General features: G+C 45.9%; 1 protein-coding gene and 1 long non-coding RNA gene across 4 annotated transcripts in view; one reads left to right on the top strand and one right to left on the bottom strand.

Annotated features, from left to right (window-relative positions):
* The window catches only part of LIN52 (lin-52 DREAM MuvB core complex component), an 81,244-nt gene that overhangs the window by 9,745 nt on the left and 47,427 nt on the right, over window positions 1-24,072 (bottom strand). The window lies entirely within an intron of this gene.
* Window positions 11,618-13,398, top strand: LOC141943318 (uncharacterized). Its single transcript, XR_012628916.1, has 3 exons — window positions 11,618-11,668; window positions 12,831-12,994; window positions 13,281-13,398. It is a non-coding gene; the product is annotated as an uncharacterized LOC141943318 (long non-coding RNA).

The following is a 24,072-nucleotide window of genomic DNA, read 5'->3' as shown; positions in this document are numbered from 1 at the left end:
CCAGGGTAGGTTTAGACTGGTTATTAGGGAAAATTTCTTCACTGAAAGGGTTGTCAAGCATTGGAACAGGCTGCCCAGGGAAGTGGTTGGGTCACCATCTCTGGAGGTATTTAAAAGATGTGTAAATGTGGTGCTTAGGGACATGGTTTAGTGGCGGACTTGGCAGCGTTAGTTTTATGGTTGGACTCAATGATCTTAAAGGTCTTTTCCAACCCAGACAATTCTATGATTCTATTCTATAGAACAGGAATGCATGGGGCCAAGGAAAGAAGGTGACAGAGGTTGAGCATACAGACTGAAAATAGCTGGGAATAGAGAGAAAGGGGCAAGGAAACAAATTTCCAACCTTTACTTGAAACTCCATTATTTGAGGTGGATATTCATTCCAGCATGATACATTTCCAACCTCCCAAGATTTCCCCAAGGAAATGTTGTAGAAATAGATACTTCTATTAAGGTATATAGACAGTTTATAGTAAGTCTTCAAGCCATTGCTTGATTTAGGTTTCCTAGCAGGAAGGAGCATTACCAGCAGTCAGGTCAGTTATCTGGCGGTGATAGGGAGGCAGATGCTCCACAACTGTCATAACTCTAGCAGCAATGCTCAGTCAGTCATGGGCTGGCATGGCAGTGATCTGGGCGGCATCCCCTGCCCTTTTCTTTTAGCCAGATCCCAGAAGATGGTAGGGGCCAACACTTTGTCCATCTCAAGTGTTCGGTCATCTCTTAAGTCTCCATCATCTCTCAGGTCACCATCCTGTCATCATTCCTGGTTAGCATGTGTACACTGGGATGTGAAAGAGGAGAGCAGTGATGTGTTCAGTGAACCAGTGTGTTCTGCTGATTGAGGGTGCCAGTTAAACTCAAGACACCACAGTGAAAAGAGCAGGCTTATTTTACTGTTAATAATTAAAGGATATAACCAAGTGATACAGAATATAAGCCATAAGAAAAATACAGAATAGCACACTTAATTATTACACATACAGCTAATTATAGAAAATAAGAACAAGCAAGGTAATGCATTACGACACGATGGGGAGAATAATGATTAAGAAAGACACCTCACCACTTGCATACGTTACCAACATCCAGACCCGCAGGCGCTGGGCAGGCCCGGTTGCAGCGAGGATTTGGAGAGCCTGTCCCGGCAAGGGGGAAGTCCTACGCGATGCGTCCACCCGTAGGTGAGGCTTCCAAAGTCGCGGCAAGAGGGTCCAGCCTTATATACCAAAAATCAGCACGTCAGAATGACTTGCACCTTTCTTTGAGCGGAAACACCTGGTTTCATCCTCCTGTTGGATTCCACCCAAAGCCTGGCCAGGGCTCGGGGGGGAGAACCAAGGGAGTTTCTAACAAGGCCAAACACTTGGGTTCTCAGCCTTGAACAAGGCTAAACAAGGGAAGCTGGGTACACATTCTCACATTTCATTCTCGCTACTGATTACATTTTGCCTAACACACATCTTTCACTACTGAAAATGATCAGATACTAATTAATAAACGCTAATGGTAATACAGATTTTACTAATTAGCAGATACTAATAATGGATAACATTTGGTTGTGAGGTTCATCCAGAGGTCAACTTTATTTCAGGGCCTATTATTCAGGCCCTAGCACTACAGTGGCACTTCCTATGTCTCATCCCTCTCTGTGTACTTCCATCTCAAATACTGCTGAAGGTTAGATGGTGGATGTCAGAAACGAGGAGATGGACTCCTAGAAAACTAGGACTGGAAGGGACCCAGATAGGCTGTCTCTTCCTCCTCTCTGCCTCATGGCGTGACTGGCTAGACCTGTCTCATTCTTGACAGATGGACAAGCACATAAATAATCTCTTCCAGTCTCTCCCTTGCAGTCTCTCTCCCTGCCCCCATCTCATTTTTCTTAATTTTGCTCCTAATGTCTAACACAGACCTTTCTTGCTACAATTTTCTGTGGACTTACCTGCCTGCCATGGGCACGGGGGACAGATTTTTCCCTCTCCCTTTACAACTTTTATGCCCGGGGATTTTCTTTTATCCTCTCTCAGTCTTCCCTCTTCAAGTTACACATCACCACTTCTTTCAGTTTTTCCTTGCAGGACATGTCTCAGATCTGTGATTGTTCTCGTTGCCCTCCTTTAGACACCCTCAAATGGATCCACATTGAAAAGGAATGCCAAAACTGGGCTTAAAACACCAACTAAAGTCTCACCAATGCTGATTAGAAGGAAAGATAATTTCCAGAGGTCTTGACAGCTGCAGTCTTACTTCTTCCTTAGAGTAGGTTTTTTTCGCAACAGCATACTATTTTTGACAGGGCTTGTAGTCCATTCTAACCCCTAATGCTTTTTTGGAAGAATTGCTGCCTAGCAAGTTGTTTTCCAACCCCTGCTTATGCATTTCATTTTTTCTGCATCACCGACATTCTTTGCATAGTTTCTTACTGACTTTCATCTATGTTTTTTCAACCAATTCCCAATTTGCCAAGATGATTTTGAATGCTAAGCCTGTTCTCCAGTTTACTTAAAGTGCCTTCCAGGTCTGTGTCTTCCTGATGTGCCCACTCTCTTTTGTCATCCACGGTGTTAATTAAATCAGTGAGCAGAACCAGACCCAGAATGGATGTTTGTGGAGCTATTCTCAATATATCCTTTATTTTGATAGTAAACCACTGAGGACTATTCGCTGAGCACAGTTTTTTCAACTGATTTTTTATCTATCTAACAGTAGTTTCTGCTAATTTGTATTTCCCTAGTTTACTCATAAGGAGAGCTTTTGAAATGGAGCATAAACAGCTTATTGAAGTAAAGATACACAACATCTTCTGTTTCTGCCTTATCTACAAGACCTGTTGCATTGCGACAGCAAGAAATTAGAGTGATTGGAAGGGACTGCTCCTTGACAAATCCACACTGAATACAATTGATTGTCTCATTTTGCCTTTGATATTTAGAGATCACTTGGTGATTTATTTCAGAATTTTAATGGAATGGGAATTAAGCTGATTGGTCCATAATTACCCATCGCCCTTTCCTGCACTTTTTAAAGAGCGATGCCTGTAGTTTTCCTGTACTCCACCACACCTCTACAGGTTCTGGAAGACAGCCACTACTGACTCTGAGACTGCTGTAGCCAAATCTCTAAGTACCTACAATGAAGCTCATTACACCCAATAAATCTGAATGCATCTAACTCAATAACATTACCTCTACCATACTCTTTCCTTATTCTGTGCCAAGACCTTACCTCTTTATCACTGTTATTAGTTTCTCTAATATTACCCTCTGTCAATAATTTTCATTCCCTGTTGACCTGTGATCCAATATTTTGCTTAGTCTTCCTCTTGCTACTAATGAATTTACAGAATGATTTCTTGTTCCCTTTGATTATCCTGCTACTTGCAAACTTATTTTATGCTTGGCCTTTTTGATTATGCTCCTGCATGCCTCTGCTGTTCTTCTATACTCACCTTTTGTGCTCCAACCTACTGCTTATCTTCTGCATCCTTCTTTCACAGGTGTGAGGTCAATGGGGAATTTGTGATCTAACCAGGTTGTTTTAAAAATATTTTTTCCTATTTTACCAGGAGGATGCCTGTCCTGGAGCAGAGGAGGACGAGGTGGCTCAGATAAATAAGGCTGGTGCTGCACACCCTTGCTGTTCTCATGCAGGAGAGCTCTTTTTCCCAGAGTGGTGTTTGTTGTAAAAACAACTATTGTGAATGTTACTAAAGATCATAACCATAGCTCTAAAGGCATTTGTTTGAAGGCAGCGCAGGCTGCATCCTCAGACTCTGCAGCCTGAGCTGTTAGCCTGCTCCTGCAACCTGGGTGAAGCTGGTTGGTCTGATCCTCAGTCCGCTGACTAACAGTGCTGGGAGCGGGCAGGCTGAGGAGGGGTGGGAGACCACGGTGCTGTGCTGCAAGGAGTCCCTGCACTGCAAGGCACCCAGGGACAACGCCAGGGCCCCGGTGTTACCCCACAGTGTGACTCTGTCACCTCTCGCTATGCCACCACCAAGCCCTCCTGTACCCCACCAAGCCCTCCTCCAGCATCCCTCCTCGACAAAGCTGGGAGTTGAAGGCCTGGGCAGAGGGCCTGGGGGGATGCCAGGGTGAGGTCCTTCTCAGCGCCCTGTCACATCACCTTGCCAGTGCTGCCCCACACCTGTGTCTTCTCCAGCATCCCAGCGCCAGCGTCCTTGCCCCTTTATGCCCCCTCTTTTGCCCTGATGACAGGTCCTCCTCTTCCTGGTACCCTGGGGGTCTACACAGACAGCTCCCCTCCCTGTACTCCTCATTAACACCCCTTGAACCGGCAGACGCAGACACCACCAGCAGCTCCTTTCCCCTCCAATCCCCTCCCCTTCCCTTCCATAATCTATCTACATATTAAAATGAGTTTGTCCCTGATTTACATGCGTAAGAAGGGATGTAATAATGAGGACGTAGATTAGAAGATTTAGCACAATCGTTTGTGTAGATTGTGTCCCATCAAAGGGCAGCTCTGACGAGCCGAGATTAAGGAGCAAACAGCTGCCGCTGGAATTCAGTCCATTTGTTTGTTTGCTGTTTTCTCTCTTGACTCCAGCAAACAGTCTCATTAACATGCAAGTGATTTGCCCCTTAAGCCTTTTCCTGTTTATTATTGGGGGAGTTGCTGACGGGGGCTTTGTAGAGTCCCTGGCCCAGTTCTGAGAGATCGACGTGCAAATCAAGATTAAAATGGGAAGTAATTAAAAACAAAGAAGGGCCCCCACACCTTGGTCCCCTCTTCCTTTCGAGGGGTCTTAAAGTTAGGGCATGGGGAGAAGGTGCGGGGTGGAGAAAAGGGAGTGCTGTCCACCATGCCTGTGTGCTCGGTCTGGTCTCTCTCAGATGCTGTGCTGGGCTCTCCCTTTCTCCTGCTCTTCTCCACTCCCCCTCTGCCTCCCCCCTTCTCAAAATGTCTGGCTGTCTACTAAACGCATTTGCAGCCTTTGCTTCAATGGCCTCGTTCGGCGGCACCTTCCATATGGCCCCTGCTCGCTCCCCGCCACGGCCTCGGGATGCCGGGCATCATGCCCGCACTGACTGCTGCCTTCACGTGTGGGACTCTAGCCCAGAGCCATCCATGCCCTCTGCTCCCTTAGCAGTGGTGTCCCCATCCAGCGTCATGACCCCACCAACTGACCCTGCAGCCTTCAGCATCCGCAGTGAGTGAGGGCCTGGGACATGCAGGGATGGTGCAGCGGCCACACTCATGGGCACTGATGGTGATGCACCAAGGGCTCCTCATGCTTGGGTCTCCTAGAACCGCCCCAGTTGTGAAGGGTAGCTCAGGTCACTGGAGCAGCACTGGGAACAAGCCGGCACGGTGCCTATCTTTCAGTGGCACTCAGATTCAGCTGGGTAACTGCCACAGCCCTGGGTCAATGCTGCTGGTGAAAGCGCAGGGACAGGGATGGTGCACTCATCCGCTGGCTCCCCGGGTCCAGTGCACCCTATCTGCAGCTGGCTAGGGATGTCAACCGTGAGCAACGGCACGAAGGATTTCCTGGGCTGAGAGAGAGACTGTCACATAAATCCCCTGCAAAGCAAGCAGCCCTTTCTCTTCATTTATCAGAGCGCCTGCTGTATTCCCTGCAAGACAAGTAAAAATATAATGAAGCCTAGAGACTTGCTCTGGGAAGCAGTAATGGTTATTAAGTGTTTGTCTACACAGACAAGCAGGGACAGATGCGGGTTTGCTCTGGCTGGCAGCCAGCTCCAGCCTGGCAGCGCGGAGCTGTGCTGGAGCATCTCCACGCCCAGTCTCGTGTCTTGGTCACCCACAAGGCTCCTGGCTCAGGCACAGCTGCTCCCGACCCGAGGTGCCTCCTGCCCAGGAACGCAGCATGCCTGCACCTTGCTAAGCAGACTTGCATGCACATGTGTGCGCATACCTTCAGTGCCAGGATGAGGCTGTTTATCAGGTGCCACCACATGACACTGAATGGTTATGAAATTTATGACCTTCTTTCATGGTTTTCTTAAGTGCCTGATGTTGACAGGCTGCTGTGCACCTTTCCATGGGGCCCAGGGCCAGCAGGAGCTCAGGACAGGCAGCCCGCTCTAGGCTAGCCCAAAGCCCCTGGCCTGGCAGGGCTGGCTGTTGTTTTCAGTGAGGTTACCCAGTTATCGCTGAAGTTAGTTTCACGCATGAGTGGGGAGAGACTGCAGCACTGCAGATATGTGATTGCAGATTGCATTGTAATGAACAGGTGTAGGAGAATCATGATACGCGTTGTAAGTGCTTTCTAACCTGAGTGCTTTTTTTATAATCTTGACGAGGAGCTGCACAGAGGGTTGGTCAGGAAGAGCTCGCTCTCCACCTTGCTCTGGTTAGCTGTCAAGTCCAGAGAAGCTCACGGCTTTTGTAGGATTGACTGTTTAGAGCAGCAGTGCCTTCCCCTCAAACCACTGCTGCTACTTGCCAGGGTAATGCAGCAAGGAATGATCAAACCAAAACGTGGCCGGCCTCAATGTTATGGCATTGTGCAAAGCAAACGAGGTTTGTAATGATCCTTACAAAACCCCAGTATTGCCTTCAGACAGAATGATAGGTGGATGGTTGTGAATTCCCTACTGGTGTTTCTAACTCATTGGCCAAAACAATTAATGAAATAGTTATAGCTTTTGCTTTTTCAAACTCAGAAAATGGCATGGCTTCATTGCTCACTCAGCTATTTTTTTGTGTTTGTTATGACTGTCAAGGGGGAGAAGAGCATTTTCCCAGCTGGGGCACTACCTGCAGGACAGCAGAGTCTGGTACACCTGGAGTGGCCAGTAAGGTTTAAACAATGTCAAGGATAGGAATAAATATATTTTCTTTTTCTGACTTGTAGCTGAACAGCTGCTGGATTCCTCTAATCTACTCTGGCACTGCCCCCGTGCCCTTCCTCCTCCTCTCCAGGAGGCACCTCCCCAGCCAGCGGCCAGGCTCCAGGGGTGCTCCCCTACGAGGTAGCCCACGCAGTCCCAGCCAGGCCCTTGGCTTCCCCAGCGAGGCAGCACTCAGCTGTACAGTGCTGTGCACACTCGCCCGCTGTGCAGCCCCATCGGCAGGGAGGTCTCCAGGCAGCAGCAGCAGCAGCACCCCACCAGCAGTAACACTGCCTCTCTCAGCACAATTTTTCGACCTGTAACAACTCAGCCCTGTTGCAATTGATTTTCAGTGGATCATTGAAAGCTGCTCCATCAGTCTAGCCCTAACAGATTTCTACTGCCTGCTTCTCTGTTTGGCTTTTTTTTTTTTTTTTTCACAAAGATAGAATTTTGGTTTATAATGGGATAAGGGTTCTGTGGCCTGGGCACTTACCTTCATAAATGCCTGAGCCCTTTTGGCTCAAACACTGCAGAGTCAAAGCAACCACCACTTCCTTGGGTGGAGATCAGATCTGGAGAACTTCAGACTCCCAGACCAAAAGAGTTATGAGTGATTAAGAAGGGAGCTGATAATAGAAATGCTTAGTCAACCTTGATGTAAGTCATTTGAGTGCTCCAGCTCTAAATGGGAATGAGCCGGTGAAATCAATGTGCGTCTGCAGCATGCCCGTAAATAAACAGGGAGCTGCAGGAAAGTGCTGTTCGCCTGCAGTTCATGTCATCATCCGTGACACTGTCACATGGCACATCCCTCCCAAGCTGGTCCCCAAAGAGCGGGGCCAGTGCTTCAGCCAAAGGAAGACACATGATGGAGAGCAGGCTCTGGAAGAAAAACACTCATAAATTGAGGGAAGTGAGGATACTGGAGTGGTTCCTGATTTCCCAAAAAAGAGCTTTCCCCCCAGGAGGGTGCAGAGATCACCCTGAGATGGCAGGTGCAGGAGAAGCTCTGGAAAGTGGTTTTGCCAAGGGGAGGGAGGGGACACTGAGTCCCCCAGCATCTCATGGGCTCCTGCATTATGTGTGCAGAGGGGTCCCTGCCAAACCTCCTGCTGCAGCAATAAGCACTCGACTGAGAACAGGGCAGGCAGAAAAAAAAGAGGGACCTCGTGGGCCCGGCTGCAGCGTGTGCCACTTCGTGAGCCGGAAAGGTGGGGGCATCTCTAATCTCCCGGGGCCAGGACAGCTGCCAGGATCCTGCTCATTCCCCAGCATGGCAGCACCGCAGCCCCTTTCTCGTCATCTGATGACACCCTTTGCAGGGCAGGGGCTGCCTGTAGCCTCTCTTCTCTCTGTGCTCCAAATAGCTGCAGGCACAGAAATGCCACGTTTGACATGCACATTCTCTTGAGAGGTCCAGGGGGCTTTTGGGACCTGCATGGACACTTGGCAGGGTCAAGGGGGCAGGTTGCATCTCCTCACTTTCCCCTCTAGTTGCCGGTTGTTTCATGCACCAACTTTGCCAGATCTGTGCTGTGCTGTGCTTTTCTCCTCTGTCAGGAATAAGTATAAAATCATCCTTCTAGACACAACAGAAGGATATTTAATCAAAGCCATTCCAATACAGGCAGCTTCTCTTGTCAGAGCCAAGAGATCCGACTCACCCTCCACCACATCCTTCTTCTCTCGACTATGATTATGGTTGCATTACTATTGCTATTATGTCACAAATTGACGTCTTGTGTTCCTGTTTGTTATCCCAGGATTCTGCTCTAATCTTGACGATCGCTAATGCAGTGTAAATCCAGCATGCTGGGTGATAATCTGGCTACATAAAAAAAAAAAAAAAAAAAAAAAGGACTTTCTAGGCATAATCAAAACCTTTCGCTTCAATGTTGCGCACAATACTTTTACCGTGAACTTGCACTTCCCTCAGCCCTTCTTCTCCGCGGCTCAGAAGACACTGTGCTGTGTTTGCGTTTCAATAAAGCCGGTGCTTGCCGGGGTTCAGCGCGCAGGGGCAGGACGCGGCCCCGGCGCAGCCGACCGCGGGTCCCCGCCTGCGCCCCCGGGATGTCTGAAAGTTGGCAGGAGCCCCGCTCCCCCCCCCGACCCCAGCGGGCAACATCGCCCCTCCGCCAAACAGCTCTGGAAGATGGGGGGAGGGGGGTTGTTGGGTTAATTCCACACGAAAATTAATGCAATATGACTCATTTGTATAGGTAGTCATTAAGACCCGTTGAAACTCCATTTTCCACGTGCATCTCTCCCCCCGTTAAGGGGGTGCGCTCATGCCTGGGGCACCGGACACGGGGTGCGCTTCAGCCCTTCTCGGAGAGACGCTGGAAGCACACGGGCGCGGGAAACCAGGGCGAGAGCACGGCGAGGGCGAGGCGCTCCACTGAGGCACGGCGGCACAAACATTAAGCAAGCCCCCCCCACAGCCTCCCCCTCACCCACGCCACGGCTTGTTGCCGGCCGGGCCCCCCAGGCCGCGCTCGGGGCCGCCCCGCGCTGCCGGGGGCAGGGAACCCCCCGCCCTCGCCCCGGCCCCGCCACCGCGCTGCCCCGGGGCCGGGGGGGGCCGGGGGGCGGGCGCCCGGGTGTCGGTGGCGCGGCGGCCGGGAATGCGCCGCTGATCCTAACCAAGTTTGCCAGCCATGCTTTTCTCATGGCTCCCGCACAATGGCCCGTTTTCTGCCCACCTGCCGGTTATGCTTAATTAGGCGAGGAGTTGATTAATTTGAGGTAATTGACAGCTAATTACAGGCCTGAAGGCTCATTAACTTGACGTCCTGTCTGAGGGAATCGGCTGGAGGGGGTCAGGTGATGTGCAGCCCCCCCCCCCCCCCCCCCCCTCCGCCGCCCGCTCACCTGGGCGGCCCCGGGGATGGGGACGAGCGAGGCCGCCGCGTGGGAGCCGCGGGGCCGTGGGCGCCTGGGGAGGCCGAGCAGTCCCGGAGAGGATACGGCATGAGGGGTGCTGCGGGGCGGGAGGGCTCCCCGCGGTGGCAGAGGGGCTTTGGAGGTCGGTGACGGGGTGGGGGCATCGGGGAGAAAGCGGCTGAGGACGCAGGTTGGAGGGGAGTGGGACATGGATGGGGTGAGGGCTCCCAAGGCTGCTGCTGCCTGTAGGCTCGGCCAGTGGTGCCGCCCGCGCCCGTGGCCCCGGCGGCGTTCCGTGGCGGAGGAGGGGGGGCTCCCCCCAGGCCCTCGGAGCGGCTGGGGGCAGGCTCGTACAGCGGGGTCAGTGCAGGGCTTCGGTAGCCGCTTCGTATTTACATCAGGGAATACAACTGCTGACCGAAAAGTGGGAACTTCTTTTTCAGTAAGACTTTCCTCAGTTGCTCTTTACTGTGTGCAAATCACGAGACAGCAAGAGAGGGCTGTTTACCTAACATCCTATACGGTCTCCCTCACTGGAGAATTTGGGCATGTCCTCTGGATTTACAAATGTATCCTTATCTCACCCTCCTGGAGCAGTCGGGATTGCTGAATAGTGAGAGGCTGAATGACATAACCAAGGTCACATTGAAAATCTAAGAGCTGAATCCAGCTTTTTGAGCCCTAACCCCGGGGCCCTGACCATAAGCCATCTTCTCCATATTCCTCAAGCACAAGGCAGGTTACCTGAACGTGACTGACACCTGCCAGAGGTCTGGCCTTGCGGCAGCTCTTCTCCTGGGGGACAGACAGCTGCAGCTGAGCGCTGATGGGTGCAGGATGTTCCTGGCAATGCTGAGGAGAGGGGCAGAGGAGGTCTTTTTAAACTATATACCTTGCTGGTCTCCATGTCAGGCAGGATGTGGCTGAAGAAATGTAGTTGAAGGGTCACAGGGTTTGTGATGGCTTCTTGTTACTGTGGGAGTGCTCACTGCCCCTAGACTCCATCTCATCTTTTGGAAGTCTTGCCCCAGATATGATACATTATGGATGTAACAACTGATTATTAAGCTTGGTTCAGGATTCAGTGGTAAGCCAGTACAGAAAATATCAGAGAGGCTGAATTAAAAGTGAGCCATGCCTGTGAGCGGAGTGACTACCTGACACCATAATAGAGGGACTGTCTTAGCAGCCACAGGCTTCATACCAAGGTACTTGGTACTGCTACTGGCCCTGCAGACTTGGATAACTGAAGTGGAAGGAATGGGATCTCCTGGCAAAATTGCAGACTGGGTGTCCACATGGAAGTCTGGGCAAGAACCTCAAAAATCATCATAAACCACAGTCTGACCTGACCTGACCTGACCTCTTCAGCCATAGGAAGCTGCATCACAGCTGCGGCCTTTTCAGACACTTGCCTTCACCTGTTGGCATCATCTCTCTGCCTTACTTTGGCCTTACTTCTGCCTGGAGCTCCTCTGAAAGTGCTCTGCTGTCCTCACATTCTTGGTGTGATCAGAAGGGAGGAAAAATAGTTAGAGGTGTCTCATCTGCATATTGCTGATGGTGGATCTTAGAAACCTGACTAAACAACTTCCTTCGATATCCTGCTATTGTATTCCACAGCTAACGTATACACTGCCCTTTATCCCTTTGAAACGCAGTGGAGTTTCATTTTCTAAGTTCTCTTGTTTAAATTTCATGGAGTTGGGTAAAGCTGACTGGTCTCTATGGAAATCATTATTTAATTCCCTTCTCCCATTTGTTGTTCCTTCTTTCTACCCTAAAGACACCCAGACTTGGTGATGATTCATGGTACAGAGGCCAAATGGACCCATGTGACGAATAATTTTGCTCACCTGCTCAGAACCTCTCCCATGTCTCTCTCTTTCAGGAGAAGGTGTCCATAATTACTTAGAATCTGGGAGAGGAGTTATTTGGAGGAGCCCAGACAGGTTGTTTCCTCTTTTTCTCTCTAGATCTGTTGTTGAAATTGGCTAAACCTTACCCATTTCTCATCTTGACTATTACAAGGCTGCTGCCTTCTAGCATAAATACAAAGACTATACATTGGTGTAATAATATTAAGCATTAGGTATAGCACTGGGCTATAGTAGTGAATTTCTTCCTCTTTTCTGTGTTGACACAAATTCCACCAATATTGCATGAAAATCTCATAAACAGGAATCAATTAACCACATACATTTTCTGAGATCACTTGATGTTATCATCTAGGACCCAGGTAGATAAAGTGGTTGCCCATGTTTAACGGGATGTCTGAGGTAGATCCAGATAGGAAGAGTGCATTCTCTGTGTTTTAACTCACTGAACCTTTAGAGCTCTCTCTTGCTGTAAAAAGCTTCACCCACCAAGCAACACACTGTGATGATGCTGAGTGCCTTTCTGAAGAAGGAATGTTTCATGGGGACTGTGACTCTTCCAAGGCCTAAGCTTTAGGAAAACATCCTTTTTCATACTGAATATTTGCCTGAATTCCCAAGTCATCTCTAGAAGCCTCACTCAACTGAGTCAAGAGCTCCTTCTGTCTATAAGGAAATTGCTGAGTCTGGGCTTTGGGGGTTAGTTCTAGTAGCAGGAAATTTTACACAGCTGTAAAGCTCCAGGTAGGCAGCAACAGGTATGATCCTTGAGGGAGTGGTAAGTAGACTTGCTAGGATTGTCATATCAGATCTATGGATCAGGATAGTGTAGGATCACTTATTTGAGAGGTGGTTCTTCAGAGCAACCCACCCTGTAGCAGTATATTTTTACTTCAACTGATGCCACTTCAGCCAGGGAGATTGGTTATTGGTATGTGTTCATGACAAGTTATTGGTACTTGAATACAGGTGTCTCAGACATCCAGAATTCAATTAAATTTAGGCCATCTCCTTTCTGTACTAACTCTGTGAATGCTGGAGAAAAAAATTTTTGGAAAAGACACCAGTACTCAAAGATTAGTGTGTAATACCAGTAGTCTGTTTTACAGTAGTAGAAGTGCAAGTATTCCCTACACAAACTACACACAAGCTTTCTAAATAAGTTGACATGATGGAAAATATTGGTGAGATCAAAGAGAGGGTAACCTGTTTGAATTCAGTTTGCTTTTTATCTCAGAATTTTTGGCTCTGGAATCCTCTGGCTCTTGGTAATCCAAAGAAGAGGGGAAGGTCTCAGGAAATCATTTATCCATAGGAGGCAACTCTACCATGTTTGAAAAGCAATCTGGACTTCCAGCAGGTTGGAGTGTTTTAGAAAGTCTCCAGATTTCAAGGAAGAGGGTAAGATATTCCTACTTCTGATCAGTACCTAAGTAGTTGCAAGGCTGTAGTTGCTGATGCCCATGCCAGTGTAAAATGCTGCATCAGCCATCATGTGAAGCAGTCATTTGTGTTGCCTGGATGAGAACTGTGCTCAGATGTGGACTGGCGACATGGCTTCTTCTTTCTGGGATACCCTTTCCATTGCTTTTGTCTTTGAGAATAGCTCAGGCTGTTTCAGAAGAGTGTTTGATCTAAAATACTAAGAATTTCTTGAATCTTCATCTGTTGTTTTCCGATTTGGCAGGTATGAGTCGTTGTTCAGTACTAACATCCCTGGACCACTTGTCCAGCCACAGATGCCTACCTCCTAACTGCAATTGCAGCTGAAGCTATGTCTGAACCTATCCACAACACTATCTGTAGTCAGTGACTTTTTTAAAAGTAACCTACTGATTCTCCAATGTCTTCATTTAATTTGGGTACCTCTGTGATGTGGGATAATACATTAACAGGCCAAGAGGACTGCTCTGAGCCTGAGGAGTATGAATGTCTGGAGGGAAGGTTTCATTGGTCTGAGTTTTCTGAAATACTTCCAGCTCTTTTTTCTACCTAAGATAATTTCTTCTGTAACGTATGTAGGGAGTGGCCACCAAAAATAAGTTCTTTCTATTAAGTCTGGCTCCAGAAGTCATTTTTTTCCAGATACACAGGGTCTGTGTACAAAAGGCTGTGATGCCAACAACAGCAGCTTGATGAAATGTTGCTTTTAAAATCCAGGTCATAACTACTGTATAGGTATACATGTCCATGTCTGTACATATGTATGTTGGCATCTACTCTGCAGAGGCTGGAATGACAACAGTGAGAAGGCTGGTAGTGGCATTGATGAATTTTAGGTCAAGATCCTGGTAAACAGCTTCAAAATCTGCCACAAATACCCTTAGCCCATGGTTACACCAGTTAGGTCAACTTCCCAGTTCTGAAGTCCAAAGAAAGATATTTTTTAGGTGCTGCCTGTGTAAGTGACATAGCTCCCAATCACCGGGAAACCAGCCCATATTTGGAGCTTAAATGAGACCTCAGGATCGAAATTCTACACTTCCAACCCAAATGCAGTACCTGGCACACAAATTACTGATACATGTGCTTAGTTTAATGTGCCTGAGAAGCCACTTAGCAGAAGAGTGTACACAGGTGCATGGACTTTTTACATCATTTCGAACATATTTCATCTTGAAGAGCTTTTAAGTAACTATTCTCTGTTAATATCTGGGTTTCAGAAAGAAGCTGCCTGATCGATTGCCTTGCTCAGGAGTAAGAGGGTTACTGTAATTATCTTGTTTGCAAGAAAAATAAGAACACTTATCTTATTATAGGTTAGCAGAAGAAATAGCAATTGTGAAATTTATCATTAGCCCAAATGTATTTTTATTTTGATAATGAATAAATGTTGAATGACTGACCTTTATGCCAGTATTTTTCCTATTATTTCTGTAGGAATGTTATATTAAATTTTCCATTAAATGCTGGAATTTTTCAAGACATTTGACCCAAATAAGAACAAATCACCTTATTCTTATGTGTCCTGCATTTTAACATTTTGAGGTGAGAGGAGAACCGAAAGCCATCAGGTTCCATGCTGTAGAAATTAAAGAATATTTCTGAACACTTTAGCTTACATGAGACTGTTTAAGTTCATGCGCAGCAGTGCTGACTTGTTGCAAACTTGTTTGAATTAAACTGAAGGGTCCCAAAGGGGACCTTATATCTAATTTGTCTGAAGGTGCTGCAAGACAGTATGAACAACAAGAATCAAAGAGAAGGAAACCTTTCTTTTTGGATCAGCAAGTCACCAGGAGGACTTGTCTCCTAGAGTCCCCAGGAATGGTTGGTTACCTTGGAAAGAGCCACCAAGTGAGTTTCTCCTTCCTAGGATCCACCTCTCTCCATCCAAGCGAGGACCACAAGTCCAGAGTGAAGAGGGCACTTTGGTAAATGTGGGACTGGCATGGAGGTATCAGATGATCTGCCATCCAACAGCAGAAGTCAGGCGCAAGCAGTAAAAGGTTTGCCTGTGCACTGTCTTTTGACTAATGCACAGACAGTACCACCTGCAGATCTGGAGAAGTGAGTCTGAGGAAAGGAGAGTATCTATCCACACCTTCTCCCAAATAAAGGTATTTTGAAGTTGTTTAGGTGCTAGACATTAAAAGAAATCAGATACTCACCCCTTCAAAGTACAGATTCTGTTTACTTTGGTATAACTCCGGGCTGGGATTTATAGCCAATTTAGCAGGACAGCTTTTCAGAATTTATAGAGGTTGATTATTTTGGCATTAGTTTGCTGACTGATCTCCAGTCCAGTGATAAGACTAAATGTACTGATCTGATAAGACAGTGTTCTTTTTGTTAGTTTTCCTCAATAATACTTATAGCTTACACATGTATATAAATATGTATGTAGTTTATTTGGATGCTATTTTTATTTCATTTTAGTTTAAGACTTTTATGAACATTATAATAAAAAACGTACAAATACCCTCCTGATGCTTCTTCAGTAGGCAATAACAATTGCCCAGAATAGATATTACCAGGCAAAAAGCCTGACTGGATTCACTTAAGAAGTTAATGATTTCCACATGTTTGTTTCACTGACAGCACATTTGGCTTGTCAAAGATGTAGCACTCTGCCTGTACATTCATGTTTTCAGGACTGGGGCTTGGGATAAAAAGACATCTACCCATCCGCTACAAGGAAAATTACAAACTCACTTTTTTTACCACGGTCAATAATTTTATAAGTTACAAAAACTAGGAAGCTGCTTGCAGATTAAAGGAATTGTGCCATTGATCATTGAAAAGGAAAAAGGCAAATTTAGAGTTCTCAAGAATAACTATTGCCAGTAAAATAACAGAATAAAAAATGGGAAGAAAAAAAAATCACTAACCTCCTAGGGATAAGGATAAGAAAACAATTATCAGAACTGGGGATATAAAGGACAAATTGTGCTGGAGAAACCTGATTGCTTTTTAAAATAGAATTATAAAATTAGTGGGTGAAGGGAACACGATGGATTTGATACATTTGGATTTTAGTAAAGATTTGATACATAAACCCTACTCAAAATTAATTCAAATTGGCTTGGCTACATCACCACATGGAATGAAAAATTGGCTGGAGACCTGCAAATAAAGGATAATGATGCATAAAAAGGTATTGTGTTGTAGGGAGAGGTCTCTCTCTCAGAGATCAGCAGTCAGTTCCATCCTATTTAACACCTCTTGACATGACACCCTCTGCCTGGCAATCAGGAAATTTTGTTAAGAGAGTGACATATAGAAGGACATGTGGGATAGACCAGCTGAAAATAAAATGGGATCCCGGTAAAAATTCAAGTATTACCCAAACCACAGTATCCAGTCATGAGGAGGTCCCTAGAAAACACCAGATGAGAATCACTGCAGCAGAAACCAATGAGATGGGAATCTGCAGTGAACGACAGCAGAAGAATAGCTGGAGCATCTGAGTAAAAGATCTACAATTCACCCTGGTATGGAAGGACCACCAGGCTTTTGCAGTATCTGTGTCCCACATACACTGCCAGCAAGGTCCCAGGCAGGTTTTGGTGGTATAGCTGATAGGGGCTCCTGGAGTCTCTCCTATCGCATGCTGGAGACACAACTGCAGTAAGAGGTTTTTCTCCCCAGAAACAACCAGTGCAGACACTCACAGTAAAGTTAGCCTGATTTGGGAGGAGGGCTTTAAATAGATCCTTGTTAATTTTATGGTTTTTTAATGTAAAACCAGGAAAGAAAATGGCAGTAAAGCCAATTAAATGCATTAATAGCAAACATAAATCCCCATCTTCCTAATGTTTTCCCCTTCTCTATTACTCACTCGATCCATTTGCAATTTCAGCTCTTCACCATTTTATCTTACCTCCCATTCACAGGCATACATGGGTATCCCAATAACTTTGGAACCTGTAGGCCAATTTCAGACAACTTTGTGGAGGGCAGATAATACACTTCTGTATGTTTTCTTAAATTAAGTGGCTGACGAAAGAAAGAAATGCAATGACTGTCCTCACTGAAGAGTGAGCACACCCTCTATTAGGCATCAGAGAATCCACAGATAATGCAATCTTAAGAGACACATCCACAAGGAAAACAATGCTTCCTTGGCTGCTCATGAAACTTCTGCTTTTCTCTGACCTCCTTCTTGCTGAAACCCACTACCTATTTCTGTTTGCTGCCCTTCTGTTTTGCTTTTTTCACTATTTTTCTTCTTAAACTGCATTTGTAATAGTATGCCTTCTTTGCTCTTTTGCATTCTCCCCAACCTCCTGCCCATGACTTGCTGACTTCCAAACCGTGCTTTCTTACTTCTCTTGGTCTCCTCTCCTCCGTTTTATGTCCCTATTTTTAAGTTATTACTTCCCTGTATTTTTCATTGTCTTCCATATCACTCCATTTCCACAGCCCTTTCTCACCAAAATAGCTTGCTAATATTTCGATACTTACTAGTGAAACTCCTGTAAACCTTACCCAGATCCATTACACTAATGGGGTAGGCCAGTATTTATTGTAGCAAGTTTCTCCCTTTCCAAAACTATTGAAATAAATGAGAGGAATGATCTCTCTTTTGCTAGAGAAAATAGTTTTCTCATCCTTAGAGAGCTGCAGTGATCACTTTAATAATGTTCTCTGTTAAGGCAGGATCAGACCCACAGAGCATCAGAGTAAGAGCAAGGATTTCAACATAGCAGAATTAGAAAATTACATTTTTCCTGCCCTGATCTGTTGGCAAACATTTGGACTGAGAAAGTGTAGAATTATATGAATCTGGAAAGTAGCACTTACACTGCATGAGTGTGAAAGGCTCGGGAAGGTCAGGATAAGCATTCTACATCAGTGAAGATGTTAGAATTATTATTAGGATCTCTGTAATGGTCATAGCTCTCCTAAATGCATGTGTATACCATGCACACTATGGCAGTTAATAGCACTGTGAGAAACCTTCATTTTTAGTGTTCTGTTTTTAAATTCTCAATCTTTAACACTGCATTAAAGTGACTTTTAAAAAAATTTAATTCTCTGAATAGTTCTTACAGGTCTTTAAAAAAAGATTAAAATGTCTGGTATTGCACTGTAATTTATTATTATTTAAATTACTAATGGCTGTCAGTTACTTAGGCACTTGCATTTTTTTTTATTTATTTTTTTAAAAGCCACATCTATTTAATGAAACAACAAGGCAGATGGCAAGCAGTGGAAGGGCCACTGGACTGTGGCTACAAAGTCACAGGGTTTGAGCTGTGTTTGCTGGATAACCTCTAACAAGTCTCTTTACATCTTGGTGTCTCCTTTCCCCTCCTACTCTTTCACTGCTTCATCTGCTTGTAAGCTCTTGAGGACAGAGACCTCCACCTAATTATGTGTTTCTGTGATTCACAGCACAATCAAGTTTTGATACTTGCTGAGGTCACTGTGACTTAAATTACTACTGTAATGCAACTGATAACTCAAACTGCTAAAGAGATGTCCTCCAAACACCACTCCAGTTCACAGGCCATGTACCGTACCATTAGTAAGTGGTATGTGAATGCCAAGTGAAGGACACAAGAAGCGATTGCATCCTTTCCCTCCATCTGCATATTTTTCACCTGTCTTCACAATATTCTTGAGTGCTGCTAATCCATATGAAAGGTGGTCTTCACCAGAAAGTCCTCCTCACAAGGACTCAGTTGATCCTTATCTGCATTTGGAAGTCAGAAATTTGGCATGATATTATTAATACAGCAAGATGACAGGCCAGTAAAATGGAGGGGTAACAAGCAAGGATTCTTAATACTTCCTTGGGCAAAGAAACTGAGATAAAGTGGGAAAACCAGCAATATGTCTTCTCGGAGACTTTTCTTCTGGTGTCTGCCGGTGAGGTCCAGTCTCTTGAGGGAGACTTGACATGGGAAGTGTCACCAACCTTCACTCAGGGAGGTCACTCGACTCCTGACCTTCTAGAGCATGAAAACGGAGGTGGCTTTGATGGTTTTTAGTTTTCTGCCATTGATTTGGGACTCCTCCTTAGATCAAGACTGAAGCATCTGGAAGGCAAGGTAGAGTGGCCACTCAGTGTAACAGGCAGTAACAGTAGTTCTCCCTCTTCAGAAACTGGTGTTATGGATCTGTTCTGCTGGGACACTTGAAAGCAGTGGTGATGTGGGTTTCACTGAGCATCCACCGGAGAGCCTCAGGTCAGGTGGAGTAATTGCATTCAGATGTTTCTCTCTCTGCCTCTTCCTATTCATGAGGCAGCATAAAAGCTGCCAGCTCACTGGGGTAAGGCAGGAACAACAAAGCTTTTCACCTTTCCTCTCTGGGTTTTAGTAAGAGGATTACATATCTTCTCCTTCTAGAATAAACCTCTTTGCAGGGAAGATACTTCTCAAGCACTCTTTGGAGATCAGTCACAGAATCAAGACTCCTAAGATTCAAGCCATCATAGCAGCCAGTAGGAAATTAACCTCAGTTAAAAGGGAAAGGTTTTTACAGCTCTGAAGGGCTAGGACATAGTATGCATGCTGCCACAGGGAAAGGGTCCTTGTTGGGTTCACAGCTATTGGAGACAGCAAAATAAGGCACAAGCACAGAGCAGAGTTCAAGCTCCATCCAAGATGACAGGAGGCTGTTGCTGGAGCCTTGGAAAGACACAGCTAGCCCTGTCGCTGGAACAGGTTCACCATCAGGGACAAATAACCCAAGAAAGAAGGGAGGACTTTAACACTTGACCAGATAAGTCCAAAAACAGTACCCAAGCATGCATGAATGTATGCAATGAGTATGTTGTTAAAATAGAGCGAATTGAAAGCTTTAAGACATAATTATATGTTTTACTACATCTAGGCCAAAGACACTGATTAATTAAGGACCTTTAGAAGGACTATAACATCCAAATCAGACTTAATCACTAATACATTCCCATAACTTTGGAAACATCAACCAGCAATTACTCCTGCAAGTTACTACGTTCCTTTATAAAAACACCTATGTGTTAAAATGAAAGTTTGTGTGACAAGTAAATAAAACTACTCACTTCCACTGACTCTCCTCAGCACCCACTGTTCTTCCCTTCTGCTGAGGCTATCTCAGCCATTGTGACACTATGGACCTGCTCTTAGCTCCTGTTTTATCTTCCTTCTCTCCTATCACTCTCTCTATTCTCACTGTAGCAGGTTTAGGCTAATGGCGTGAAAGTGTACACTTCTTTTTAGCGTTTCCTATGGCTCCTTTGGTCATCATCTTCACCTGCCTTAACCTACGTGAATCACTTCAATTTTGCCTAGCTGCCTTTCTGGGGCAAAAGAAACATCCTGATACCTATGGACATCTTGCTTCTCACCTCAGACCATAAGTGTCCCACCATCAGCATAAAGAGGGATAGTCTGATTCACCTCCATGTCATCTCCCATCTTTCCAGCTTTCCCCTTCCTGGCCACACTGGGACCTGTGATGGTCACAACAACTCACAGGAGATATATTTCTTGACGGCACCTGGGGGCCCTGGTGATTCCTCAGGGCTCTCTCTGCTGCCCACTTCCCACCTCTGCAGGGCAGAAGATGACACTTTGCACTCTATGTGAAGGGGCACTGGGGAAAAGGGATTGCTGGAGCTCGACCCGCTGCTGCTGCGGCACTATACCCTTTCCATCTCTCTGTTAACCATTTTAATGGTTTGTCTGCACTTTTGGATGGCTGATGGATGTGTCATACATAGACCCCCTTCCCCTCATACACACAGTGTTTGCCTGGCTTGCCCAGCGAGATGGTTGGGTTTTGGAAGCACCAGGTGCAGCTGCTGGGACCACTAGTTGGAGAAACATTTGCCTCCTGAGCCCGTTAATTAGCACAGTAACGGTAACTGTGCTCCATTAGCCAATCCATGTGGTAGAGTCCCCTCCCTGTCCACCAACCTTGCCCTTAATGAGAGCTGGAAGGGGGACACTCACAAAACACTGCCTCAGAATAATATTCGGCTTTGTCCGCGCCGGTAACAAGAGCTGACAGGATCACTACGTCCATTTCTCTTCTAATTAGCACACTTCCAGCTCGGCCTGAGCCAGCAGCCAGAGAAAAGCGATCGGACAACCGTACCGAATCACAAACACAAAGAGGCCCATTCCCCATAATTAGGTGAGACAATCCCTCAGTCTTTTCTCGGCTGGAGCTTGCCGGTAAGACTCTCGCTGTTTTGGTAAGTCCCAGCAACACAAGTTACACGTCTCCCCAGGACACTAATAAGCCCCTAATTGTCTTCCGCTTCACACGGCTGGTACCATAGGTCTGACTTGGGGGAATTCTTCTAACGAGCGGCAGCCAGCGCTCCCTGCGCTGCAGACGGACAGGGAGCCGCCTCTCGGGCACAGGGAGAAGAGGAGGGACGGGGAGAAACAGCCAGAAAAGCAGCCCAGGCACTGGGGCCCAGCTACGCAGCACGGTGGGGGAGCAGCAGCCACGCGTTGCTGGGGACACGGACCTTCTCCACCCTCTCTTCATCGCCACTGTCCATCTGCATGGTGGAAACCCAAGTTCAACTCTCTTGCCTGCCTTCTCCTTTCTCATCTCCAGTGGTACACAGGTACCTGCACTTCCACACAGAAATGCACCATCAAAACATTTGATTGCAAAGATTTGCCTTAAGTCTCTGCTAAGGATCACTGGTGGCTATCCTTAGAGAAATGCAGCACCTGGCATGTGCTTTTCTCCAGTAAGACCATGCTGTGGGTCTGCCTCAGAGTTCAGCCTGGGAAGAAGCATGGGTGTAAACAAGATCCTGGCAGCTCCTGTGGAAGGGAACATGTGCTGGGTCTCACAGGAAGGTTTCTAAAGATGCCCACAAAATCATTAAAAACATGAGAACTTCCAGAAGAAGTTGTGAGGTGGGTAGGAGACCCCAGCTCAAACTCCCTGATCAAAACAAGGCAAAGGAAGACACATACTCCCTCTAACTTTCAACTCAACACTTTCTTGAGAAACCATTATCAACTAAATATTTTTCAGCAAGACATTTTCCCTAATTTTTGATTACAAGCTCATTTTGAGCAAAACATCTCAGCTGATCCCGTTAAGGATACTCAAGGCCTGCAGATCCCTTTTCCTCCTGCACAGCTGATTACAACCTGACCCCTCCTGCAAGTCAGGGCTCACCCTGGTCCCCCCTGCAACAAGCCTCACCAGAAGTGATTTGTCCCCCAGTTTTACATGTGCTATTCGGCTTCGGTGTGCTAAGCAGGCAGAGAAACCTAAGCCAGGGTGACAAACTGATCCATGCAGAGTACTAGAGAAAGACAGGCACCAGTAATTACTCTGAAAGGCAATTTAGGATAATCAATATACATATATATAAATAAATAAAAAAACCCTAGATATAACTAATGAGTTACTTTAATACAGGGAGAGGAAAACAAAATAAAGGCCACAGAACCAGGCAGCCTGAGTGTCCGTGCCCACTTGAGTCACTCTGCTGGTCTCTTGTCCCTCATTCTCATGTAGCTGCTGAGCCTTCTTCCTGCCTTTTCATACACACCCTGCTGTGTTTTGGGCTACCATAGTAAGTGGAAGATGGCAAATGGCAAATTTCTGATGCTTCAAAATTAGCTCTAAAATTCTGTGATTATAAGGAAAGTTGTTAGAGGTGCCTGGTATTTTTGGGAGGGGAATCCTCCCTGGCATCCAAGTGCCTGCAAACACAAAATTTAATTACCCTATATTATTACACCTACTCATCAGCTATTGGCCAGAGCCAGCCTTTCAACTGATACAGAACCAAGTCAAGTACTTTGTCCCCCCAGAGATCTGGTCAATAAAAAGGTGCAAGGTCATTCTTATTACCCATTTTTTCTACTAGCAATTAAGTAAGGGCTTTCAAGCTCAGGCCTCTTCCTCTTTTCTGTTCCTTACTGAGGTGTCTATAACAGAGACAGGCAGAGAGCATTCTGGCTTCACTGGTCACTGATCTGTATTATAGGAATCAGCAGGCAGGCCAGAGGTCAACCACACAAACCCAACCAGAAAACGCCTATTCTGTACATGCATCAGCAGCCTGGAGTCAGTCATCCTGCTCAAGGGGACATGACAGAAAAGTCAAGTCTAAAAATCGGCCATTTCAGTGGATGATAAAGTCAAAATTTGAAGAGATCCTGCCATGCTGAAAATCTAACACAATCTAAATTAAAATGGCATTATTGTACATATTCCATGCAGAATATGGATTACACTCTATAGAAACTGGATCAGTCCATACTTCTCTGGCCACTTAAGCTTTTAAGTATCTTTAAGTGGACTTCAAATGATTGGCCACAATTAACTTCAGGATTTTGCATTTCACATCCTCCTGAAAGAGACTCAAAGCACCTATGTAAGGATTGGTTTGCAGCAATAACACATCTTTAGAATAGCTTTGATTCCAAGAATCACAGTATTACATAAAACAAAAAGGATCCAGACTTTGTTTCCTTTTCCTCTCTTTTTTTAATTCTTCCTTTCTTTTTTTCCCCCTTTTCTTGCCCTTTTAAAATATCAAGGTTCATCTCTTATCAGGGCAATGTATATTTGGCATCACACATACAACACCAGCACACTGGCTGAGGTAGATGCTGGGATGGGCATGTAGGAAGCATGGGGTTTGATATTTCTGTGCTGGGAAGTTTTTACTACAGTGGTTACAGAAATGTATTTACAAATTTACCTTTGTTGTGCTAATAAATTTAATTCAGTTCAGAGCTTATTGGTCCGTGGGAAGTTTCTATCCAACTGTGATTCTGATGGGTTGAAGATACAGAGAGGACCTTCTGGAAAACTGTCTTTCAGTGAATGATAATATTTACTACAGATTAATTATTTAATGGCTTTTTACAAAGTGTCAGTACAGAATGGCATATGAAATGGGGGTACAACACTAAGAAGTAATGATTATTTTCATGTTATATTAAGTTTGCATGCCATGTTCAGATAGTTCACTTAAAGACATGGCACATTTCCCCATTACAAATACCCTTGTTGCCTGGGGTTCTTCCTCAGGAGGAACTCAGAGTAAGTGT

This window comes from Strix uralensis, chromosome 4, assembly GCF_047716275.1.
Source record: "Strix uralensis isolate ZFMK-TIS-50842 chromosome 4, bStrUra1, whole genome shotgun sequence".
Classification (NCBI taxonomy): Eukaryota; Metazoa; Chordata; class Aves; order Strigiformes; family Strigidae; genus Strix; species Strix uralensis.
Note: the sequence above shows the minus strand (reverse complement) of the source record. Positions and strands in the feature narration are given on the sequence as shown.